We start from the raw sequence: 8,916 nt of genomic DNA on the forward strand, positions 1-8,916 counted from the left end.
CAGAGCCTGCCCCAAGGCTGGCCCGCCACCCAATTAGACAAGATGGATGAAGCAAAGAAGTGCAGGCAGACAGGGAGCCAGATGTAGATCTCCTGAGAGACACAGCCAGAATAAGGCAGTTACAGAGGTTAATGCCAGCAGCAAACCATTGAATCCGAGAATAGGACCCTGTTGAAGGAATCAGAGAAAGAATTGAAGAGCTTGAAGGCCCAGACCCCTTAAGAACAACAATGCCACAACCAGAGCTCTAGGACCAAGCCACTACCCAAAGACTCCATACATGGACTGGACCCTGACTCTGACCTCATAGGTAGCAATGAATATCCTAGTAAGATCACCAGTGGAAGGGGAAGCCTTTGTCCCATAAGATTGAACCCCAGTGAACGTGATTGTTGGGGAAGGGAAGGCAATGGGGGAGGATGGGAGGGGGAACATCAAGAAAGAAGGGAGGGTGAGGGTTAGGGGATGTTGGCCCAGAAACCGGAAAGGAATAACACTCGAAAATGAAAACAGGAAATACTCAAGTTAAAAAAAAAAGTAATAAAAAAAAAAGAAAGACATAAATAACTCCCTTAAAGAAATATAGGAGAACACACGTACACAAGTAGAAGCCCTTAAAAAGGAAACACATAAATACCTTAAAGAAATACAGGAGAACACAAACAGGTCAAAGAATTGAACAAAACAGTCCAGGATCTAAAAATAAAGAGGGCTGAGAGATGGCTCAGTGGTTAAGAGCACTGACTTCCAAAGGACCTGAGTTCGATTCCCAGCAACCACATGGTGGCTCACAAACCATCTGTAATAGGATTCATGCCTTCTTCTGGTCTGTTCAAAGACAGGACAGTGTACTCACATACATGAATAAATAAATAAAGCTTAAAAAAAAAAATAAAATGGAATAGAATCATCAAAGAAAACTCAAAGGAGGACAGCCCTGGAGATGGAAAAAATTAGGGAAGAATAGGAAATGGTAAGGAATCCAAAAGTGTACATGGGTTTGGGATGGTTGGGTGAATGTCTTCCACCCTCTTAATCACCTCCTCAGATCTTGCATTGGCCTATGGTCTTTCCTGGTTTTTAACTGGTAGCAAAGGTGTGTTCAATGGAGAATGACAATGAACTAGGATTCCATGCTCTGAAGTTGATTAATGGGGCCCTGACAACGGAAGACCTTCTTAGACATAGACTATCACTGCCTTATCCCCATAAGGCTAGCAGTAACTTTTTAGATCTACTATAACCAAGATAGGTGAGAAGCTAGGCCAGGGGTGCCATTTTCAGCCCATACTTGGGGTGTCTGGGCAACACGTCCTTTCAGGAGGGGTGGTAGAGGGCCTTTTTGGCCCTCTGATTTTCTTTGCTGCAGGAGACATACTTACTCCAAAGAAAAGACACAGACCAGGGAGCTGGGTTCACCTTGAACCACTATCTTTCTTCTCCAGAATAGAAGTGAATTTGAGCTCCAGTTTTAGTTAGGGAAGCCCCTTCCCAATAAGGGTAAAGACATTGAGAACCACCAGGGAAGAGTGAGTATTAGTCTTTTTTCCAAAGTCCACACCCCACTCTTTTGTAGCACAGGGCACAGGGCTTGGTGTCTCAAGACCTGAACTAGGGTAGTTTGTGTCATCATGGGTCCAAGTAGCTCTGAATGGAGAGCCCTGTATCCACCACAAAATATAGACTAGAACAGAAATTAAAATTATCTAGCAAATTGGGAAGGTAAGAAATCACAAGACCAAAGGAAAATCCCATTTTCAAGAACAGGCAGGTATACTTATCTGGGGTCCAGCCTGATCTGTGACAGATGTAGACTCATGCCTTGAGACCTAGAAAAGCTATAGGTTTGAGTTTGAAAAACACAGAACATTTTTTCCTAATCAGAGGATTAGATATATAGATTGAATAGAGATGTTTCTAGCAAAAAAAAGTATCTTTTAAGTTTATATTCAGAAGACAACCAAAGGGAAATTAAAGTCTTGAGCTTGTGTTATAAACTGCAGTGTTCCATTAGCTAGCAGAAACTCCATTGATCAATGTTAAAATTCTGAACTTTGAAATAACACAACACGGGGAGAATAGAAACATTTCCATTTTATACCTTAAGTCATTTACATCTCTATAACTTGCATTTATATACCTTTAAAAACGTCATCTTAGACTCTCCAACATTTATAACTTATATTTATCAATTTTAGACATCTTTTACTACATTTAACAACGAAACATCTTTTATCTGGAAGCACTTATTTTTATTTCTAAATCATCGTCATCCAAGTTCTTTTTACATCCTCTAACCTTCATCACTTGTATTTATCAATCTCAAACATTTCATAAATAGTTTTTCTTATCCCTTTAACCTGCTGGATTGATCAAACTCACCTGCACAGAGCTTGGGGAGTCAGCAGCAGTGCTGTCTGCTGCATGGTCCACTTGCTGCCTCCGGGCTGCCACCCAAGACGGGGGTGGAGCAAGCTCCAGTTGGGGCCACCGTGACTGTTCAGGTGTGGTGTCCTGCCCATGCTGACTCCAACGCATCATTCTCTCCTGCCTCCACCTCTGGGGGGGGTCCAGAAAAGTGCAAGTGTGCGGCAGGCCAGTAATGGAATCAGCAGGGATCGCCCCTCCCCAGGGGAACAGCTAGTTTTACCTTTTCTTCCTTCTGAAAACTCCACTTTCTCTCCCCTAATCAAGGTCCCAAGACTGAAAGTATTACAGGCGCTTACCTGTCCATGCATATCTAATAATCTTGACGTTTTTTCCTCCAGCCTTCTTCCGAGTTCCAAATTTATTGTACTTACCCAGGAAACCAAGAACAAACCTTCCTATAAAACCTAGATTATGTCTATTATATATTCTGCTTTAACAAAGCATATTAGTTTACTTTTTTCCAAGCCCTTTACTTTTTCGAGTTCTTCAGTATTTTCCCATGTCTATTACGCCCAAGAATTTGTCACCACACACCCTTTACCTCCTGTCCGAATGCTTGCTTTTTCCACAGTGTCCACTCACTTAATCCCCCACCTCACAGAGCTACACCATTCAATCCACCACCTGCATCAGAGCCCCGGTGGCACAGGGTCACAGCCTTGAGGCAGTAGTGAGATTAATGATAGGAAAGGCAGAAAAAGATACGAGATAGATATAAATTGGGAGGGCTGAAGGTCAATATGACATCAGCCTCAATTTTATTTTACCCTTCTTATACCACACAGTACCATGGGAAACAAAAGCCACAAGTTAACAGAAACAATTACTGAAATATACATATAAAATATCTGTCCCATCTAAAAGCCTCCCTGTTCCTTCCACAAGGTCACCAGAATCTTCAGCCTCGCCTTGAGTCTCAAGGCACCACCCTCCTTTTACTGTCCATGCTCACAGGCTTGGGAAATCTGCCAACAGACCCGGACCTCCTTGACTCTCTGCCTAACAGGCAGACTTTTTCTCTTTATTCTCTGCTCCTAGAGAAGCAGCAATGGCTCCTGGGCTATACAGACTTGAAAGGACACTACCAATTTCATAAAGAAAACAAAAGCTCTAGGATAGTTAAAGCAATTCTTTTTATAATAAAAGAACTTTCAGAGGTATCACCATTCCTGATTTCAAGCTTGCTACCACAGAGTTGTAGTAGTAAACCCATATGCATAAGGGCCTAAAAATAGACATGTTGGATCAAAATGAATCGAACTGAAGACCCAGACATAACCACACCAATGAACACCTAATTTTTTATAAAGAAGTCAGAAATAAGCAATGAAAAACAAGAAAGTATCTTTCACAAATGGTGCTGGTCTAACTGGATGTCTGTATATAGAAGAATGTGAATAGATCCATAGTCATCACCCTGCACAAAACTTAAGTCCAAGAGGATCAAAGACCCCAGTATAAAAAACCAGACACATTAAAATTGAATAGGAAAAGAAAATATGGAAGGCCTTGAGTTTATTACAGGAACAACTTTCTTTGAACATAGGGTTTAGTGCACCCAACAACAATATAGTGCAGGTACTAAGATTAACAATTAATAAATGGACATCTTGAAACTAAAAGTTTCTGTAATGCAAAAGACATTGTCAATAGAACAAAACAGCAGCCTACAGAATGGGAAAAGATGTTTACCAATTCCACATCCTATAGAGGGCTAGTGTCCAAAATATATGGAAGAACTCAAGAAACTAGGCATCAACGAACCAAACAATCCAATCCAAAAATGATGCACAGAGCTAAACAGTGTGTTCTCAAAGAGGAATCAAATGGATGAGAAAACAGATATGTTCAATATGCTTAGATGTCGAGTCCAGGGGAAAAATACCAGAGTCCAGCAAACAAGATCTTTGTTTGAATTAGGGCAGCAAAACCTGACCAGTCAGAGACAACAGCACAGACTCAGGAGCTGACTGCATCTTCAAATTTCATCCACTCAGTATTAAGCAGATGAGAAAATCCCATTGTACTCAATTCACTACCAATTGATCAGGGCTATAAAATAGACTCAGGAGCTGAACAACAACCCTGAGTCAGAGTTTGAGCTCGAAATATACAAATATCTGTGCCAAGTTATCCCAACAAGATTTTAGAATAGAGAGACTTTTGGAACATGTCATTGTGGAAACACTTATCCTGTTCCCATTGGCTGGATTATTTGTTGTGGCGGTTTTGAATATTCTTTGACCCAGAGAGAAGTACAATTAGGTGGTGTGGCCTTGTTGGAAGAAATGTCATTGTTGTGGTTTGCCCTGAGTTATCTGTATTTTGATGCTAATTCCACTGCCCCAAGGACAGCTGCCAGTCAAGGATCCAGAACTCAGGTGACTTCTACCAGAACCAATTCTCCATTGAATTTGTAAAGTACAGGTGAGGGGTACAGAGATGAAGGAGGCCTGTCATTGGAGGAGAAGGAGGATGGTGGGAGATAAGTTTGAAGGAAGAGGAGGAGACAGAGAGAGAAAGACAGGAGGGAGAGAGGGAAGAGAAGCGGTGGCAGGGACAAGATGGCAGGTAATAAGTTAAGATTCTGCTCTGTGCATTTACAGGTTGTTATCAATGTTCTTAAGGGATGGATGATAATGGCTTTGTATGTTTAAGTGGGCAATTATATCTTATCAGTTGGGTCAAAGATTATTGTGTTGTGTGTTCTTTTATGTGAAGGTTTGAGGTAGGAAATGGTAGCTGGGATGGGGGCTCCGGCCAAGATATCTAGTAGATATCTTTGGGGCACCACGGCGCGGGACCTAGCGGGTAAAAGACAACTCATTTTTATTTTTTATACTTTTTACAACAACAATTGTGGGGTGGGTTTTGAGACCTTCCCTCCTAGCTGCCTGGAAGACAATTTGTCTTTAGTTTTGGATGAAGATGTAGAACTCGGCTCCTCCCTGTCTACGTTTGCCTGGATACTGCCATTCCCCCACTAAGGATACTGGCTGGAACTTGAACCCAGTTCCAATTAATGATGTCCTTTATAAGAGTGGGCTATGAACAAGTGGTGTCTGCTCACAGCAGTAAAATCTAACTAAGACAACGTTTCCAGTAGTGATTTGCTCTAGCATTCCCCTCATCTCAACTTCAGCTGTGATGTCAGTTACCCACATTCATATCTCTTTCTGCCAAGCAGGATATCAGTTACCTATGGAGGCTGCGAAACAAAGTTTATTTGACTCCTATTCAAAGTGGAAGTTTTATTTAAAATGGCTTCAATTTGTCCATTTGCTAGCTGTCAGAGAGCAAGTCAAACTACTGAGATTCTCATCTTTTTTATAATTTGTTTTTTCTTAAGATTTTTTTTTTATTTTATGTATATGATACACTGTCATTGTCTTCAGACACATCAGAAAAGGTCATCTAATCCCTTTACAGATGGTTGTGAGCCACCATGTGGTTGCTGGGATTTGAACTCAGAACCTCTGGAAGAGCAGTCAGTGCTCTTAACCACTGAGCCATCTCTCCAGCCCTTGAGATTTCACTCAAGCACTAAGCCGAATGACTAGAACACACATAGGTGACAGCTCGCGCTGTCAGGGGATGTGGAAACAAGGAGAGCACCTCCGTTGCAAGTGAGTGCAACTTGTACAACCAGCATAAAGGGAAATCAATATGGTGGTTCCTGAAACTGAATCAGTCTGACCAAGACCCAGCTTCATCACTCTAGGGCATAGGAAACAAAAAGATGCCCCATCCTACTGCAACCACACTTGCTTAGCTGTGTTCACAGAAGCTTTTATTCTCATAGCCAGAAACTGGAAACATATGCCTCAAACAGAAGAACGGATAACAAAATGTGGTATATTTACACACACGGAGTGTTACTCTCAGCTGTTAGGGAAAAAATGAGATCATGAAATTTCCTGGCAAATGGATGGAACTAGAAGAAAACATCCTGAGTGAGGTTACCCAGGCCCAGAAAGACAATGTGATTTTTTTTACCAGGGGTGATATTAGCTGTTAAGTTAAGAACACACTGTGATCCACAGACCCAGAGAGGCTAAGTAACAAGGAGGGCTCTAGGGGGGTGCATGGGTCCCCTGGGAGGGAAAATATATCTATTTTGTGGGTAGACTTGTGGGTGTGATGGAAACAGAGGGAATCGGGAGGGAGGAGATACAGAGGGAGAGATTATAGTGGAAGATTACTAGAATAATGGAACATTTGAGGAGCTTGACAGAAACCCTTTCCGCTATGAAGATGAACCCAGTAAGGACTCCTAGTGATGGAGGAGATGAAGCCTGAATCATCCATCTTTGATAACCTAGCCAGGCTCCCAGTGGCAGGACCCAGGTACCAACCCAGCCATAAAACCTTTGACCCATATTTGCTTGACTGCAGGATGCTGGGGCATTGGCTCAAGGTTTGTGAGAGTGGCCAACCACAAGAGGGAGCCCATGCCCAACACCGCCTGGATGTCCAGGAACAGGATGGTTCCGATACCTAGGGTAAAACCAAACACAACTGAGAGGGGGGAAATGTCACTGAAATGATTCCTGTTAATATTCATACACTGATGCCTAGCCTCACTGACATCGGAGAGGCTCCTTCCAGCAGCTTATGGGAGCAGATGGGAGAGGGGAGAGACCCACTGAAACGTTAGCTGAAACTCAGGAAAACCTGTAGAGGAGGAGGAAGAAGGATTTTAAGAGTTAGATGTTGAGGTGACCCAGAAAACACAGTCCATGAATTAACTAAGGAGGGGCTCATAGGGCTCATAAAGAGTGAAGTGGCAATCACAGAGTCTGCACTGGGTTCAGGTCCTCTGCATGCAATGGGTATTTAACTTGGGGGTTTTAGGATCCTAACAGAGGGAGAAGGGACATTGACTCTTTGCCAGGTCCTTGACCCTTTTCCTCCTAAGGCCTCGTTCCAGCCTTGATAATGGTGTTTGTGCCTGGTCTTATTGCATCGTGTTATGCTGGAGTTCGTTGGTATCACTGGGAGGCCTGGTTTTTCCTGAAGAGAAATGGAGAAACAATGCATCTGAGGAGAGGGGAGGCTGCAGTTGGAATGAATTATATGAGAGAAGAATAAATTTAAAAATAAATGTTCGTTTTCAGGCCAGACTTGATGGTGTGTGCCTTTAATTTCAGACTAGAAGAGGCTAGCAGACTCTGGTACATTTCAGGACAGCCAGGGCTGTTATACAGAAATCCATTCACAAATACATACATACATACACATTAATAATAATAATAATAATAATAATAATAATAATAATAATAAAGAGGAGGAGGAAGAGCAGCAGCAGCAGCAGCAGCAGCAGCAGCAGCAGCAGTAGCAGTAGCAGTAGTAGTAATATATTTTTGGTGTACTGCCTGCATGTATAACTGCACATCAGGGGCTGGAGAGATGGCTCAATGGTTAAGAGCACTGACTTTTCTTCCAGAGGTCCTGAGTTCAATTCCCAGCAACCACATGGTGGCTCACAACCATCTGCAATGGGATCCAATGCCCTCTTCTGGTGTGTTGAAGACAGCAACAGTGTACTCATATAAATAAAAATAAATCTTAAAAAAAAATACTGCACACCATATGTGTGTGTAGAGCTGGGAGGAGACCAGATAAAGAAGTTGGGTCCCTGGAACTGACGTTGCACTCATGTGGGTTCTGAGAATTGAACCAGGGATATCTGAAAGAGTAGTCAGAGCTCTTAACTACCAAGGCATCGCTCCAGCCCCTGATTTCTTTGAGGGGGAGGAGGGAGTTGTTTGGTTGATTGGTTAGTTGGTTTTTAGGGTGGCCTGGTACAAATTAGTCTCAAACTTACAGAAACCCTATTTTTTTCTGTCTCCTGACTACTGAGATTACAAACAGAAGGCATCACACATAGCCTAAAATTAGCTGGTTTTGTGTGTGTGTGTGTGTGTGTGTGTGTGTGTGTGTGTGTACAGTATATGTGCACATGTGTACAAGTGTGCACTGCTGTCTTAATGCAGAAGCCAGAGAACATCAGGTGTTCCACTCTATCACACATTTTACATTCTACTTAATCTGTGGAGCAGGTTGGTGGCCAGCAAGCCCCAGCAACCCTCCCCCTCCCCCAAAAAACTAGATTATAGGTGTGTGTAGACCACATACAGCATTTTTTTTAAGAGCTGAGAACCGAACCCAGGGCCTTGGGCTTGCTAGGCAAGCGCTCTACCACTGAGCTAAATCCCCAACCCCCACATACAGCTTTTAATGTAGGTTCTACAAGCCCTGTGCTAGCTTAAGAATAACTCTTAACTTTTTCTTACTGTATTACTCAGAGGTATTGAGTCCATGCTGTTGTTTTAACATTTATTTTTTATTATTTTTAGCTATGTGTAGCTGTGTGTGTCTGCATGGAAGTGAGCAAATATGTGTTCAGGTGCTTACAGAAACCAGAGTGTCAGATCCCCTGGAGCTGGAGTTACAGAGGTTGTGAGCCACCTGACATGGGTGCTG

The sequence above is a fragment of the Rattus rattus genome, chromosome 1 (genome assembly GCF_011064425.1).
Source record: "Rattus rattus isolate New Zealand chromosome 1, Rrattus_CSIRO_v1, whole genome shotgun sequence".
Taxonomy (NCBI): domain Eukaryota; kingdom Metazoa; phylum Chordata; class Mammalia; order Rodentia; family Muridae; genus Rattus; species Rattus rattus.